Source organism: Mandrillus leucophaeus, unplaced genomic scaffold, assembly GCF_000951045.1.
Source record: "Mandrillus leucophaeus isolate KB7577 unplaced genomic scaffold, Mleu.le_1.0 Scaffold147, whole genome shotgun sequence".
NCBI lineage: Eukaryota > Metazoa > Chordata > Mammalia > Primates > Cercopithecidae > Mandrillus > Mandrillus leucophaeus.
In genome coordinates, this window is record NW_012101443.1 from 388,067 (window position 1) to 405,987 (window position 17,921).

General features: G+C 39.3%; 1 protein-coding gene across 2 annotated transcripts in view; it reads left to right on the forward strand.

Moving 5' to 3' along the window:
• Window positions 1-17,921, forward strand: part of LCP1 (lymphocyte cytosolic protein 1 (L-plastin)) — a 98,392-nt gene that overhangs the window by 17,369 nt on the left and 63,102 nt on the right. The window contains exons 3-5 of one of the 2 annotated variants that reach the window (XM_011974584.1): window positions 453-537; window positions 10,275-10,338; window positions 12,018-12,132. The gene's annotated coding sequence lies outside the window, so the exon portion shown is untranslated. Of the gene's footprint in view, window positions 1-452; window positions 538-10,274; window positions 10,339-11,894; window positions 12,133-17,921 lie in introns of those variants that run through there. The other variant, XM_011974585.1, reaches the window with a different exon arrangement.

A 17,921-nucleotide genomic window follows, 5' to 3' on the forward strand; every position in this document is an offset into this window, starting at 1 on the left:
GCAGTGGCGTGATCTCAGCTCACTTTAACCTCCACCTCCCGGGTTCAAGCAATTCTCCCGCCTCAGCCTCCCGAGTAGCTGGGACAACAGGTGTGCGCCACCGTGTCCTGCTAATTTTTGTATTTTCAGTAGAGATGGTGTTTCACCATGTTGGCCAAGCTGGTCTTGAACTCCTGAACTCAAGTGATTCTCCCGCCTCGGCCTCCCAAAGTGCTGGGATTTACAGGCATGAGCCACCATGCCTGGACTCTTTTGCTTTTTCTATGTACCATGCTCTCAAATATTTTTCTTATCATTTTTTTTCACCTTTTAACATGAGCATTGTTAAAACGCTCATGACTTACATTTTTACTCTCCTGTTGAATTACTTAGTTCATCCTCTTTTTCTTTTGTTTTCTGTATGCTTATTTTAAAACCTTTGTTCCTATATTTGTATTCTTGGTGGTTCGAAGACTCTCAAACATTGTCTCAGCAGCAGCATCATATCTGTTTATAAAAGTTGAGGAAGTACTGTATTTCCAGCTTAGGAAACTGAAGGTAAGTAGCACAATTAATTTCAACTGGCATCTGTTTCAATGACTCTGTTAATGCAAATGGGTTGTAAACTGTCAGTGAATATCTAGGGATATCTAGGGAGTTGTTATAAGCTACAGGTAAGTGAATTTTCTACTTTTGAAATGGTTGTAGACTGCATCATTTGCTGAGTTCCACTTTTTAATACATAGGAATACTGCAGAGACAACATTTTTATGTGTTTGACATTTTATGAAAAAAAAATTGCAAGTCATGAACAGCCCTCTTTCTTTCTTAATCTACCTGAAAATAATAACTATAATTAACTTTTGTTACATTGTTATCAGAAAGGGATAGTCGAATTAGCATTAAACAGATGTAAAGTCAACCTTCCTATGAGAGTTGTGCATATAAACTCTCTGGAAGACCTATTGTGCTTCAAGAATGAATTTTAGATATCTATTTAAAACATCTAATTACTTTAGCTCTTCGGTTTAATGTTAAAATGCCATATTGTTTATAGAATCGGCTTGCCTTCTCAACTAATGAAATAGGCATTGAAATTGCTCTACGTGCAACGCACTATGTTAGGTGCTGTGGAAGGGTGCAATTCCTGTACTCCAGAAGCTGACATTTCAGTTGGGAGATGTATATAGCATCCCGCTCTGTTCACATATGCTGGCCCCTCTGTTCGAAATGGGCTTCATCACTTTTCTCCCTCCTTTATCTGGCCAGCTTCTATATATTTCTCAAGGCCCAGCTGTACATCGTCTTCTTTTTTTAACTGATAAATAACAAATATATATGTTTATGGTATACAGTGTGATGTTTTATGTATGTATACATTATGGAATAATTAAACTAAACTAATTAACTTACCTATCCCCTCATATACTTATTTTTTTCCCATGAGAATATTTAAATAACCTTAGCAATTTTCAAGGATATGGTACATTAACTATAGTCACCCTTTTGTACAATAGGTCTCTAGGAGTTATTCCTCCTATCTAGCTGAAAGTTTGTACTCTATGGCCAACATCTTCCCATTTTTCTTACCCTCCCCGCATTGCTCAACTACTACCTGCTTCTATAAGTCAACTTTTTAAGATTTCACATAAAAGTGAGATTATGCAGTATTTGTCTTTCTGTGCCAAGCTTATTTTACTTAGCATAATGTCCCCCTGATTAATCTATGATGTCACACATGACAAAATTTCCTTCTCTTTTAAAGCCAAATAGTATTCCATTGTGTATATAGACCACATTTTCTTTATTCATTCATCTGATACTGGATACTTAGGTTGATGCCACATCTTGGCTGTCGTGAATAATGCTGCCGTGAACATGGGAGTGCAGGTATCTGCTCTGAGTTCATTCCCTTTGGGCGTATGCCTCTGCCATGCCTGGCACATTTCTCATTATGCCTGTGAGATTTTTGTGCTCACTCTCCCCGCCTGTGTCTCCACTCCTTATGTCTATAAATCTGAATCATTCTCCTAGAACCAAGAACAGAACCAACTACATAATTTGTGGGCCCCAGTGCAAAATAAAAATGTGGAGTCCTTTGTTTAAAGATTAGGAATTTTTAGACAGCAGAGCATTAAACTAAGTGTGGAGCCCTTCTGGGCACAGGCCTGTGTGAGAGTGCACAGGCCACTGGATTATATGGTAGTTCTATTTTCAATTTTTTGAGGAACCTCCATATTCTTCATAATGGCTATACTAATTTGCATTGAATCCCCACCAACAGTGTACAAGGGTTCCCTTTTTCTCCATATCCTTGCCAATGCTCACCTTCTATCTTTTTGATAATAGCCATCCTAACAGGGGTGATGTAACATCTCATTGTGATTACAGCTATACTTCTTCTAAGATGCCTTCCTACCTGGCACTTTACTGTCATTTTGCTTTTGGTACCCTATGCATCTTTCTACCAGAGTTTATCACAAGGTATTATAATTGTTATGTTTGGTAACCTCCCTGATTGCAAACTTCCCGAATTTATAAGACTGAGTCTTTTAGGTTTGTTTTCTGAGTACCTGGTACATGGTATGATCCTAATAAGAGCTTGATGAATGAATAAAAATGCAACAAACACATACAGATATATAGTCATAAAGATTAGTTGACAAATGTGGCATGCAATAAGTATCAAGAATGTCTTATAAACAAGTACTATAGGCTTTAGCAGGAGAGGAAAGAATAGAATGGTGGTCAAGGGAAGATTCTTGGCCAGGCTAGCCTCCTAGCCTGTGCCCAGAAGGGCTTCACACTTGGTTTAATGCTCTGCTGTCGCTGTCTAAAAATTCCTAATTTTTAAACAAAGGACTCTACATTTTTATTTTGCACTGAGGCCTACAAATCATGTAGTTGGTTCTGTTCTTGGTTCTAGGAGAATGATTCAGATTTATAGACAAGGGGAGTGGAGAGACAGGCAGGGAGAATGAGCACAAAAATCTCACAGGCATAATGAGAAATGTGCCAGGCTTCCAGAGGGTCAAGGACAGGCCAGCCTGAAGGCACTAGAGGGTTTACGTTGTTGCTCTGAGGCTTGGAAGATGGATTGAGGCAAAGTTTGGACATTTTTCTAGCAGCAATGAGTAACTTCAGATGCATAGGGAGCAGGAGAGTGAAGGGAGAAAACTGTAGCCTTATGAAGAGTCATGTGGTGCTGCTATGCAGGATGGAGAGAGGAGCAGTGAGGCAAAAAACAGGGAAATCAGGAAGCTAATCCAAATGTGATAATAAGGCAAAAGTGGCAAAGAAAGAACAAAACCAAGAAATACTATAAGGGAAAAATAAATGAAACTTTGACCACATGTGGGAATTGCAAAAAATAAAAAATAAAAAAATAAAAAGTAGGACTCAAGGAGTACTCTGGACCATCCTGGGGGTGTAGTCTGCTCTTGGCGGAACGAAGGAAGGAAGAGATGGGCTAAGGGCAGCTTCTTTGTCAAAGGAATGATGACTTCAGTTTTAGACATTGGAGATTGTCGGAATTTCAAAATAGACTTGTTTATTTTTCACTTAAATATGAGTAATTGTTCATGGTGAAGAGAAATTGGAAAAGGAAAGGATTGTTAACAGTGTCAAATATTGTATAAAAACAAGGACATTGAGGACTGAATAGAGTCCAGTTTCAGAAGAGTGATGAGAACAGCAGCCGAATAGAGAGTCTATGGAAATGAACAAAGGTAGCATTTATTAAATTCATAATCCTCTTGTCCAAACCCCTCCTCCTGAATTCCTCATCTCATTGAATGTTATTACTCTCTACCACCCAGTTTCCCATGCTCCTTCCACCATATTCAATCTCTTTTCCTCCGTAGTCAATCAGTCTTTTCTTCCCCTTTCTGCCTATCAAGTGTCTCTGGAATTCACCCACATATGATTATCCCACTGCCACCATCATCACCTTATGCCCTGCCAAGGCAAAGGCTTCTGGGATGGGCCAGTCTTTATTCTCCCCACTCTTCCTATAGTCCTTGCCTTCTTACTCTTCTCACTGGAGTTAGGGGGATTTTTCTAAAACTCAAGTATAATTGTGTCACTTTCCACTTATGACTGTTAGGAATTGTGCCCTACCAAAAATATTGAAGTTCTAAATCCAAATGCCTATGAATGTGACCTTATTTAGAAATAGGGTCTTTGCAGACAATCAAGTTAAGATGAGATCATTAGGATGGGCCCTGATTCAATATGATTGTCATCTTTTTTAAAAAGGGGAAATTTAGACACAAATGTGTAGATAAAAGCAGAAATTGGGGTGATGCCTTTATAAGCCAAGGATGACAAATGTTGCCAGGAAACCCACCAGAAGCTGGGAGAGAGACATGGAACAAATTGTCTCTCACAACTCTCAGAAGGAACCAGTCCCACAACACTGTAGTTTCCGATTTTTAACTTCAGAACTGTGAGATAATTCATTTTTGTTATTTTAAACCACTCAGTTTTTGGTACTTTGTTAAAACAGCCCTAGGAAGTAGATAGGGATCCTAAAATGGCTCCCAATTGCTTGCAGGGTGTGATGGTTAATTTTTTATGTGTCAACTTGATTGGGCCATGGAGTGCCCAGATATTTGGTCAAACGTTATTCTGGGTGTTTTGGTGACAGTGTTTTGGGTGATGTTAACATTTAACTTGGTAGACTGAGTTAAGCAAATGGCCCTCCCTAAGGGGGTGGCCCTCATCCAATCAGCTGAAGGCCTGAATAGAGCAAAAAGGTTGACCATCCCTTGAATGAGAGAGAATTCTTCCTGACTGACTGCCTTTGAGCTGAGACTTTGGCTTTTTTCTCCCTTTGGACTCAAACTGAAACACTGGATCTTCCTGGGTCTCAGGCCTGCCAGCCATCAGGCTAGAACTTCACCACTGGCTCTCCTGGGTCTCCAGCTTACTGAATCATTATGAAGATCTTGGGACCTGTCAGCCTCCCTAATCACATGAACCAATTCCTTGTAATAAAGCTCTTCATACGTATACATACATGCATAAATACATACACAAACATACAGACACATATCCTATTGTTCTGTTTCTCTGGAAAACCCTGATTAATACACAGGGTAAAGCCCAAACTCCTAAACACAGTTAAAAGATCCACTATGACTTGGTCTCTGCAAAATCCTCCAGTTTTTCTCTTTCTCTGCACTTTCCCCCAGCTTCGCACTCTTAAACCACAGTAGCATCCAGTTTTGGTCATATTTTTGATGTACTTTTATTTCTCCCACCTGTGATCTTTCACACATGCGATTCCCTTATGCTTATAGTACATTTCCACCTTTCCTTTCCATGTCATTCTTCAAGTCTCAGCTTAGTCCTCTTCATTAATTTATTCAACAAGCATTTTTGAAATGCTGGATACAGTGTTTAGAAGTTAACAAAGCAAACACAGCACTTGGCCTCATGGAATTCCAAGTCTAGTACGGGAGACCAATATCAAATGAGCCAATAGTATACCAGAGATGTCAGCAGTATGTTGGAGACCATGAAATAGGTGATAACACTAGCCTTAACAGATATGGAAAAGCTGAATTCCAAGCCTATAATGAGAGAAGCCATAGAGAATTAATTCATATCCCACCATGGGCACTCAGCAAAGCTCAGTACTCTGAGGCACCAGATACCTCTGGAGGCAGAGTGCAAGAGGGACTTGAAAAATAGGAAGATTAGTAGAAAGTTTATATAAGGAGCAGTAAGACATTCCCCACCCTGTCCCCACCCACATGTTGCTATATAAAATTTAAAAAAGAAACATGCAGAAAAAAAGGGTTTTTAGCAATTGCTATGGTTTGAATGTCCCCTCCAAAACTCATGTTGAAATTTAATTGCCATTGTGATAGTATTAAGAGGTGAGGCCTTAAAGGGTGACTGCCCACGTAGAATTAATGCCATTATAAAAAGGCAAGTTTGTCCCAGTCTTGCTTCCTTGCCTTCTTGCCTTCTGCCATGGGATGAGGCAGCAAGAAGACCCTCATAAGATGCTGGCATCTTATATTGGACTTCCCAGCCTCCAGAACTGTGAGCCAATGAATTTCTGTTTATTATAAGTTACCCAGTCGGAGATATTTTATTATAACAGCACAAAACAGACTAAGAGATAAATTTTGAGGTGAAAGCAGAAATAAAACATTCAATGGAAGTTTTGAAGAAAATGTAGAAAAATTCTAACAGTAGAATAGGAAGGCTAAGAGGCAGAAGATGGGAGGAAATAAAGGAAATTAGAAGATTAATCCAAGAGGCATAACATGCAAATAAATGTAATCCCAGGGAAATAGAGCATAGGAAACAGAGGAAAGGAGACAAGAGATGGAGAGAGAAACTATTTCCCAGAACTGAGAGACTTGAATTTCCCAATTAGAAAGGACCACTGAGTACCTTGCATGGTAGATGAAAACAGACTTACACTAAGACAGATCACCAACAATTTTCAGAACATCTGGCATTAAAAAAATTCTAAAAATTTTCCGAGAGAAACCAAAAATGACGTGAGAGGGACCATAAGTCAGAATGATATCAGATGTCTCAACAGCAACCCTGGAACAACCCTAGAACACACAGGAACAATTCCTTCCAAATTCTGAGAAAATGATTTCCAGTATGGACTTCAAAGAATGAAGATAGTTTTCAACTATAAAATGTCTCAAGAAATTTATGTTCCATATACTCTTTCTCAAGAATCTACTAGAGGATATGCTCATTTAAACAAGGAAGTAGACCAAGAAAGTGGGATGGTGTGTGGTCCAGAAATAGGAGATTCAGCCTAGATGGAGAATAAAGGGGTCCCCAGAGTGATGAGGAAGGGAAGCTTCTAGAAGGCAGCTGGGCAGCAGGACCGAACAGGAGGAAGGGCCTCTCCAAGGGGGAAACAAGGGATGGAATCATTTCTTGATGTTTTAAATTGTATTTTAGCTCTTTTGGAGAGTTTATACAGAATTAGTAATATGTACATAGAAACCTAGCATATCAAAAAAGATACAAAAACATAACGCAAAATATTTCTAACTCAGTTATGAATATTTTGAGTCGCTGTAAAAACTTGAGTATTGATTTAACTAAAAGGATATTGTAAACTGTTCTGGAGGATGATGGGAAGGTTACCATGTATATGTTGGACTAGGGGATGTGAGAGGCTCAAATATTTATCTTTCAAGTAGGAAGGAAAAAATATATGAACATATATATACGTATATATGTATGTATCTGAACCTAATCAAGATATTCCATAAGCTTAACTCTAGAAATATGGAACAAAACAACAGAAGAACTAGCTAAAACTGTTGAAAATACTTGATTCTAGGGAATGGAATCAGAGGGGAAGGAGTGTGTCAGGAGACAGGTGTTTCATGAGGAGCCTTGAGGTAATATTTGACTTCTAAAACTAAATACATATATTACTTTGATTAATAAATCAAAGAAAACATATGTCCACACACACACAAAATGTACACAAATGTTGACTGCAGCATTTTTTATAATATCAAATAGTAGAGAGCATGTGAATATCCATCAGCTGATGAGCAAATAAAATTTGATATATTCATACAGTGGAATGTCATTCTTCTATAAAAAGGAACGAAGGCCAGGTGCAGTGGCTCATGTCTGTAGTCCCAGCACTTTGGGAGACTGAGGCAAGAGGATCACCTGAGCCCAGGAATTTGAGACCAGCCTGGCCAACATGACAAGACCATGTCTCTATAGAAAAAAAAAAAAATTAATTAGCCAGGAATGATCGTGTGTGCCTGTAGTCCCAGCTACTCAGGAAGCTGAGACGGGAGGATGGCTTGAGCCCAGGCGTTCAAGGCCTCAGCAAGCTATAATCGCACCCCTGCATTTCAGGCTGGGCGACAGAGTGAGACCCTGTCTCAAAATAAAAGAATAAATAATAAAGTGAAGTACTGACATGTGACAACATGGATGGACCTTGAAAACATGCTAAGTGAAAGAGGCTCACAACAAAAGAACATGTATTGTGTAATTCCCTTTATATGAAATGTCCAGAATAGGCAAATTTATATAGAGAGAAAATAAACTAGTGGTTGGCTATGGCTGGGAATTTGGGAGATAGGGGTGAATGGGGAGGAATTGCTAATGGGTACAGAGTTTCTTTTGGGGATGATGAAAATGTTCTGGAATTATACAGTGTAATTGTTGCACAACTCTGTTAAAATACAACAAACCACTCAACTGTATACTTTTTAAAGGTGAATTTTATGGTATGTAAAGCATATTGCAATGAAGCCATTATTTTAAAAATTAAAGAACAAATATTAATAATCATACCTAATTCATAGAGTTGTTGTGAAGAATAAATGAAATAATGTATGTTAGGGGTCTAGTCCAGAGCTTGATGTAAATATTAAAAGATTAGTTAACACTTACATAGCATATACTATGTGCCAGGCACTCTTCTAAGTTCTTTACATATATCAATTCACTTAACCCTTGCAACAACTGTATCAAATAGACACTGTTCTTATCCCCATTTTCTAGATGAGGAAACTGAGGTCAGTGCTGGTAAACAATTTGCCCAAGATCACACAGCTAGTACAACGGTAGAACTGGAGTCTGACCCCAGCCAGCTGGCCCAGATTCTTTACTCTTCACCACTTTGATGCTCCCTCTCTCTGCCTCCCAGGCCCCACATCTGGGTTAGTGCTGTGTGTTACCAGGGACACTGCTTTTCATCTGTTGTGATTCCAAATAGAGAACTCTTCACTTGCCTTTTTTCCTTGTCTGTGTCTTCGACTATAGTGGACATTCTACAACAGCAGGGCCCGTACCCATCTTAATTCGTCTTCATTCCCTACCCATCATATGTTGGGATGCCGGTGAGCTATAGAGTGAAACAAAGGTGTTTTTCTCTTTGTACAAATCCTGTGAGTGCATGGAGAGGAAGTAGGGAGAGGTGAAGATGCTAGCATTAAGATGCTAGAAAAGCATGGGATAATTGATGGAGAAAGGTATCTAAGGAAGTAGAAGATTAAGAGTGAGATAGTAATGAAATGCTGGCCTTGGGAAGAAAGAAGAATGCTGCTTCCATTAAGACTGAAAGAGGAGGAAGATGTGGATATTGTGAGAATAGAGGGGAAGCTCATACCAGACCACTTGGATCATCTCAGTCAAGAAGGCGCAGCAGAAGAATCTTGGGCCAGGACAAAGCATAGGAGGGTGGAGTGGAAAGTTGAGGCAAGAGGAGACAGTTTAGAATAAATGCCCAACTTTTTGGGGTCTGTGATCTCTTTACTAATACAATGGACCCTTCTCCCAGAAAAAAGTACATACACACAAAATTATGCATTTAGTTTTAGGGGTCTATGGACTCCAAGTTGAGAATGCCTGTTCTCAAGACTTAATAAAATTGAATAAAAGTATTTATGGGAAGTAATTTGAAGTCAAGCATCTTGACTTTTTAGCATTCCAAGTTTCTGTTTCTGTGACTTTCCTCAGCAATATTCAGAGGCCCAAGTGTGTAGCAGGTGATCTGGTATCTGGGACTGAGGCCAGAGGCTTCAGGGCAGGAGAGGGTGGGATGAAGTCTGAGAGGGTGGTAGGGCTTAGAGGAAGGCAAAACCCAGGCCAGGGACTGGCAGTGGAGGCTCATAGAGGGTGGAGTGAGAGAGGTCCACTCCAGCTGCAGGCCATAAGGGGGCGCACTGTCTGTAGAGAACATAAAAACGTAAGAAAACCAAAAGTCAGTCTTCTGTTTACTATTATGCTGTACAAGCAATTTAAAACACCAACAGCAGTAAAATACTATTCTCTGAAAAAGTCTTGGTCTAGGACCTAAACAATTGCCTGAAACTGAGTACACTTACACCACTGAGAGGCAGATAAAGAGATTAAGATTGAGGGAGTAGGGCAGGGCTTGCAATGGTGCCGACCAGGATGTGGCTGAGGGGGTGTGGGTGCCTGCCATGGATGCTAGGGTAGAAGACGACTGTATTAACTGGGTGTCTGTAAGCAGCACCCAAGTCAGTGCCTTTCATCTTCTACAACCTAGACATTGCCTGGAATCCTAAATCCTTTTCTTCACTTAACAAACGTCACCTCTGCTCAAAGCTGCAACTGCTTTGATATCACACTGCCTTTTTCACCCCTCTATTATAGATGACATTTATTTACTTACATGTTTTTTCCCCACTAGACTATACTCCTTGAGAACAGCAATTGTGTCTTGTTTATTTCTGAATCGCCAATTCAGACAGGCATGCAAACACTTGTTGAACCAATGCACAAATATATTTTGCTCTTCTTTGTAGATTCCTCTGGCCTCAGATGACCAGGCACCACTAGATACAGCATACTGCACTTTCCTTCTCCAAGGTAAAGGAATAAATATATGTCCCCCTTCATGAAGTGTCACCCTTGGGCCCTTATGCCATCCTGAAACCACCAGGATGTGGAACCAGATCAGGGAGGTCCACAGTTACAACCCCTTGTATCTGTAAGATGATCAGGACATTATCTACAGAGTCCTGCTGCAGGGCCCCGAATGAGGACAGCATTTTGCTGCTTTGTAGTGTGAGCAATGGTGTAACAGCAACGCATGGATGTTCCTCTGGTGTCCTGAAAGAACTTAGGTGCTTCTTGAAAGCTCTCTGCAACTTATTAATTGGGAGTGATTATGCAATGGAGAAAAAAGAGTCCCTCAGCCCCCGACTCTTCCCTGGGAAATCACAAGAGGGCTGATAGCTCTCGGTGAGGTGAACCGTTTCTAGAATCCCCACCGTCTCGTCCTGTTCTTCCACCCACCCGGTTCCTCAAGATAGCCCCTGTGGGCTTCTGATGAGGTCACCACACCACTGGCTAATGAAGTAGATAAACCAGAACAGTTTGGTTTAACATTTAAGGTCAGAAACAGGAACTTTCTAGAGGAGAAATCAAAAAAGCAAAAGAAGTATAAGGACAGCCCTCCAACCAGTCAGAACACCGTGACCACCTGAGAGGCCCGGGGCCCAGCAAACACAGACGCATGTCGACTCCGGAGCAGGTATCTTCAGCGCAGCATCTGACCTGGGAGCACAGCCACACACCCTCATTCCTAAACAGCAGATTGACTACTGGAACCGCACACAGTCTCCAGGCAATGTGGAGACATGTCTAATATTTAGTCAACATAACCCAGGGTGCCACAGTCTTCACAACCGTCGTGAGCGCTTGAGGATGCTCCGTTTGAAGATAGGAATTTGCCCTCAAGCATCTGGGGTTTGGGTACAGAATAGCGCTTCCCCCGCCACCACCTGCTAATTTTATAAAATGTACATTCAAAAAAAATCCTGCCTGTAAGAAGGAATTAAGCCACCCATTTAAATATAACAGCTGCCTGTGCAATCTACTGCTGCTCTTTATAGGAAATGCTTAAATAATTGAGATACTTAATTGGGTTAAAGAGATCCCGAGCACATAGATGTTCTATAAATAAAAGAACGAGTAAATAATCTAGTAACCTTCCTTTTCATGTCCTTCACTTAAAGCGATCATTCTGTTTTGTTTGCACCAATGAGATCACTGCTAGAGGACTCCAGAAAGGTTTGATTGCAGGTGGGGTGGGGCTTTCCCAAGGAAATCCCTTTTCATTTGTTTCAGGTGTTTTGCCACCTTTTTCTCTGGCTCTTTCACTAAAAATGAATAATTTGTTGATCTTTGCTGTAAGTAGGTAGGCACCTGGGCTTTGCTTTTGCAACTGGAGTCAAAGAAGTCAAGTTATCAGTCTGACCTTGCCTTACTATCTAGAATCAGAAAGGTTTAAGTAGCTCAGGGACTACTTAAAGACAGCTGGAGGAGAAAGGGAGAAAGAAAAATGCTTATAAAGAGGTGGGTAAAAGAGCGGGACCTTGTCTGAAAAAAAAAAAAAAAAGAGGAAGTGGTAGGAGGTGTCTGAATTTCAGTGTGACCTGTTCTGTCAGGTGATTTTTGGTGGGGCGGGACATGAAAAAAAAAGTTAAAATGTCCTTATAAAGACAAAATCTTTTTCTTTCCTGGCTGATGATTTGTCATTCTAGTCACTTCCTGCCTTGTGACCACACACCCGGCCTTGACAAAGCTGTTCTGCAGATCAGAAAGAAGGGGTTCCTGGTCATACACCAGTACTACCAAGGACAGCTTTTTTCCTACAAGGTAAATTTTCTTCATGTGTTTTTGTTTGTTTTAAGTGCTTGTGATGTCCTTCGGCACTGTTCCTGTGGATTGTGGGTTTTGCCTTCGGGGGACTAGACATCTGAACATGTCACCTGAGAACTCTGTGATTCCTGCCTCTAACTGGCCAGGACATCTGCTGCCACCTCGTGTGGCCATCCAAGATGGAGCACCTCTGCTCTCCGGGCTGAGTTCTTCTCAACTTATCTGCAGTTATCACCCCTGCCCAAAATTAAGGTTTCTTTTTCCTTTTAAAACCAAACCATGTTCCGGTTTATGTCTATTGCTCTATTTCAGGAAGGCTATTTACTGTGATTTTATCTTCTTTAAAATGTTTTCAGGAAAAGCATACATTGATAATTTAGATTGTACTGCTTATTGGCCTAATGGGGGTAGTTTAATTTTAGTTCCTGCAGTTCTGTTTTTCTTAAAAACTTCTTTACAGTACTTTAGTGGATATATTAATATCTTGAGTCATATGTTACTGAATGTGATACTGGCTATTTGAGTGATTTTTGGCGCCTAGGGTTTTTAATGGGTGTGCTGTATAACCACATGGAATTAGAGGTTTTCTCTTTTCCATTTGTTCTCTAAAAATAAAAGCAATTTGTGTAATGCTTAATTGTAGTGTTTCTGTAGGATTATCTGAATTGTTATGCTTATGACCATACCAATGAATATTCACTCAAATTCTGGGAGAAAGGCTTTTTATCTGCAATAGAAATTTTTATACAGTTGATATGGGATATTTATTGCAGAAACTTTGCCCAAACATAGACACTTCGAATTTTGTAGTATAAGCTTTTACTTAATTACCGCTATCATATAACACTAAGAACCGTTGACAAATGATAACCATAAAAGCCATTCAGACTGGAAATGGAAACATTAATCAAGATATTTATCAAAACCGAACTTTTCTTTAACATAGCAACCTGTTTTCTAAAATTACTATGTCAGGACTATCAGTAAACAAATAAAGGTGGCTTATTCACACACATCTTGATTTTGAATTTACATACATTTGTCATATGTTTCTATTTGGTTTCCATTAAGAATAATTGTTTAAAGAATGTCTGTGTAGACAAATTTGAATGGAATTAATCATTTACCTATAAATGTGAATTTCTGGAAACTGCAAAATGTGACCACCAATGTTACGTTGCACATGTCACCAGAATAGTTTCAAATAAGCAAAAATGTGAAATTGAGAGAAGGGGGACTTGAACCCCAGAAAAGAACAGACTAAAAATACGCTGTGTCTTATTTTAAGTAAAACTATTAGTGAGAGTAAAATAAATTAGAATGCGAAGGACTGTCAGTATTTTTCTTATATTTAAAAGAAGGAATGAAAAGTACTACAAGAAAGTTAATTCAAAATAAAAAGGTCTCCTGTTTAAAATTAAGTTTACATTGCTAAGGCATCAATCCCATACGTTATGAAGATATTCCTCTTCATTCTAGCTCACCCCCAGGAACATGAGGAGAAAAATCTTCTAGGTCTTGCCCTTTGAACAAGCACTGCTGTGGTGGGATGGAGCTGTGTCTAGTAGGACATTTCCTTAACAATCCCAGAGACGCTTTTCTTTGTAGCATTTAAATTTTAGACTCTTTTGTAAATTATGCCTTGAAACAATCGGTAATTTGGCAAACAATTTCGGTGCTTTAACTTCATTTATAATTCTATCTCTGAACCCTTTGGGGAAGAAAAGACCAACAAGTAGTCTCATTTGAATGTAACCATTTAACTTGGAGAGGATGGGAAATTAATAATAGCACTCAATAATTATAAGTACGTAGTGTAAGCAGCTATTCTTTATGCATCACCTCGTTTAATCCTCTCAACTACCTTTAGAGATAAGGAATGGGCTAGATGGTTGAAGGACTGGCCGTAGGTCACTGGGCAGTTAAGGTGGGGGGCAGTAGACGGTCAGGATTTCAGGCTCCTACTGACTGTGTCTGTTACAGATCCTCCCTTCCAGGCCAGCATATTTTTCTCAGAGTTAAGTGTTTGTAGACTTTTCTTGTTGAATCTGGCTAACAAGATCTTGGCACTCACAGTTTTAAGAGAGAGAGGATGAAAGAGAGAGAGCAAGAGAAAGAGAGAAAAGAGAGAGAGAAGAAAAACTTTGTAATAAATTTACAAACATTTTTATTTTTATAAATAAGAGATATCATTGCAGGTTTTATATAATAATGGGATGAAGAACTATTTTTAAATTAATGCATAATTTTACTAAAGAATTGTGTGCCTTTACAAACTTGCCTCAACCCACTTCCCCAATCTTATTTCTTGTCACTTCCTTCTGTTCAACCTCCCACTACCCCATCCCCTCCCCCGCCACTGCTAACCCACATTTTGGTGCACCAGACCACAAGCCACCAGAAAGTTCCATTCTCTTTCACCCTTTTTCACTCCAACTGTTTCTTTAATTGCATTCTTCTTTATTTTTAAAACTTCTGATCATTTTTCAAGGCTGACTTCAAGAAACATACCTTTTGGAGGCCTTCCCATCTTCTCCCTGCCCCCACTAAATGTTTCTTGGGTGTGCATTTGCTTAATGCTCTGATCTTAGAGTAAGTGTAGTATTAATCATATTGTCTTAGTTTCAAGTCCTTATTTGCTGACAGACCTGAGCTTCTTCTCTATCTTTTCTGGCACATGGTAGATACTAATGGTATTTACTGAATTGAAAACTTGTCACAAGTATTTTTTCTCAGCTTCTTACATATGCATGAAAGACTTCGATTGCACTTATTAACTTAATATTTACTGAGTTTCCATTTATTGCTATGAATGAAGATACAACAATAACTTAATATTTTGCATTCTAGCATGCTTCAGCTTTGCCAAAGCTGTAGTCTCATTTTAGCTTCAAAGTATCATATAGATATTGACCTCAAGAAGTTTTAAAAAATGTACAATGACTAGCAAACAGGCAAAGTTATAATCTCATTATTTTAGCATAAATACATTGGTTGGGCCAAAACTTAGCCACCCTTGCCAAAACTATATGCGCAAATATGCCTCTTTGATGACAAAGAACACGAGAGCAGTTGTTAACTTTTACTTAGTCACTTTGGATTATTCTTAGAAAATTCTCAAGTCAACTTCTCCTTGTTACCTAAAGAGTACAGGCCCTTCTGTGTATACAGGAGAGATGACAAGCAAATTTAAAAATCAGGTTAGGTAAAATAAAATTAAGCTATCTGCTTATAAGGTTATATTTATGAAGAGTCAAACACTTATAAAGTAAGACTATAAAGGCTTGGATTTTATGACTAATGGTAGATTTTATAGCAGAGTGACATTATTTCAGTTAATCTAATTTTCTTCCTAGTGTTTTTTTGTCTGCTAGTTTCCCAACTTACAGATATCACATGAAATGATACTATTTCATCTGTATATTGAACATTGCAGAAATAAAAATTAGAATTAGAACCCATCAAAATATAAAACTAATCAGTGTCCGCAGATATGAAGAGTTTCAAGTGTTCCTATTTTGCCAGATGGGAATGCACTTCTTAAAAAAGTGTGATGTTCCACAGTGTCTTCATTTTGAGGCTCTCGGAAGTCACCTCCTGATTGGATGTTGGTTTCCTAGGGATATCTCCCTACAGCTGCTGTGGCCATGGTGATCCCCACATGGCATCTCCTTGTTGCTTTCCTCAGTTCCCTTCTGATCCAACTTCCTGCCTTATACTATGGACTGTTCCTGTTGTTTTGGTTTGTCAGTTTCAATGCTTACATCAGTCTGCCCAGAAATTTCATAACTGCTCCATCTTGTAAGACATTGGTGTGGGGGGAGTGGGAGAAGTTTCAATTAATCATCCTAATAATAACAGCTAATACTTACATTGAACCAGGTGCTTTTCTAAGTACTTTAACCCTATGAAAGCATTTAGTTGTCATACAGACCTGTGAGGTAGTTTCTGGTGTCCTCTTCATATTTGAAGGCAAGTTCATTCATTCACGAGTTTTATTTATTTTCTACTATTGGATCAATTTTGTCTTAACTGTTGAATTTCAAGGCAACTTCCTGAGATAAATAGGGAGCAAAGCATGGTGCTTATTTGTACCTAAGCCCTCAAGTTGAGCCCAAATAATCATAATCCCCCCCAAATAAATACATCTATATGATAAGTGCTTTTATTAAACAGACTATTCTGTGTCATCACAGCAGCAGCAGCAGCAGCAGCAGCAGTATCAGTAGTCAGCGCCTCTGTACACTTGACTGAGTAGTAGTTGGTTGTTAACAATTATAGGCCTCTACATGGGTCACAAAACATGATCTCCACCCTCAAAAACTTTAAAAGGTTCTTAGTCTTTTTGTTTGTTTGTTTGTTTTGAGACAGAGTCTCCTCTGTCGCCCAGGCTGGAGTGCAGTGGCGCGATCTTGGCTCATTGAAACCTCCCCCTCCTGGGTTCAAGCGATTCTCCCGCCTGAGCCTCCCAAGTACCTGGGACTAGAGGCGCCTGCCACCACGCCTGGCTAATTTTTTGTAGTTTTAGTAGAGACAGGTTTCACCGTGTTAGCCAGGATGGTCTCTATCTCCTGACCTCGTGATCTGCCTGCCTTGGCCTCCCAAAGTGCTGGGATTACAGGAGTGAGCCACCAGGCCCGGCCTTTAAAGTTTAGAATAATTTTAGCCGAGTGGCATTCACATTTTCTAGTCTGTTGTGACTCATAGATATGAATAGATTAAACATTCTAGTTTTTATACCCAAGCATACATATCTATGATTATATAGTAATGGCCAAATATAGGTGTCCTAAAAACTGAGAAAGAATGAAACATTGTTTTAAATGTTAGTGGAAGAAGAGAGGTAAAAGCGATCCACTTACTGGGTTTAAGTAAGTTTTGCTCAACTTTAGAGCCACGGCTGTGTCAGCCCCACTTACAAGTACAAGGAGCCTGTTTCTCAAAGATGGTCAGTTGTTCTTTCTGGCGGAAGGAAAAGCTATGTTAAATTGGGGAACTAGCAAACCCACAGTTCTGTGGTTGCAGCATTGATTCTTGTTTCAGCATCGGTTGCATGGACAGAAGGGAGGGTTTCCCTCTCTCTCTGTTTCTCTCTCACACACACACACAGACACACAGAAACACACACACACACTCACTCAGACTCCTTCTTGACTGGATAAGCTAAAGTGGAAAAGAGATTATGTTCTCCATAGCAGAGAAGCCGACACCAAATTCAGCAGGCAGATTAATTATGCATGTGAATTGCGATCTTCTGGATAATTTGCTTTCCTTCTTTTTCTGGTTGCACTTTCTAGAGGGAAGTGAATTAATGGAACAGTTACCTTGTATTTAAATAATACCCTGCATTTTGTTTCCTCAGTCTAGTAGTAGTCACTAAAATTTATCCAAGCTGTGTATCCAAATGTATGAAGTAAAAGGATACACAAACGTTATTTGTATAAAATTTGCATGTTTTCCCTATTCAGCATTCCTTAGGCAAAGTTTAAAATTAGAAGTAATCTTTATTAACCTCAGGTGCAACTTTTTTTTTCCATAAAAACCTTTTTATAATAATTCATGAGACTATAATAGATGTGAGTGCATTCAATATAGCTTCCATCCTGAAAATGTTTTTTAAGTTTTTATTTATTTTTAAATTGACATATAATAATTGTATATATTTATGGGGTAGCTAGTAATGTTTCAATACATACAATGTCTAGTGATGACATCAGGGTAATGAGGATATCCATCATCTCAAACATTTTTTACTTCTTGTGCTGGAAACATTCAATAGCCTCTCT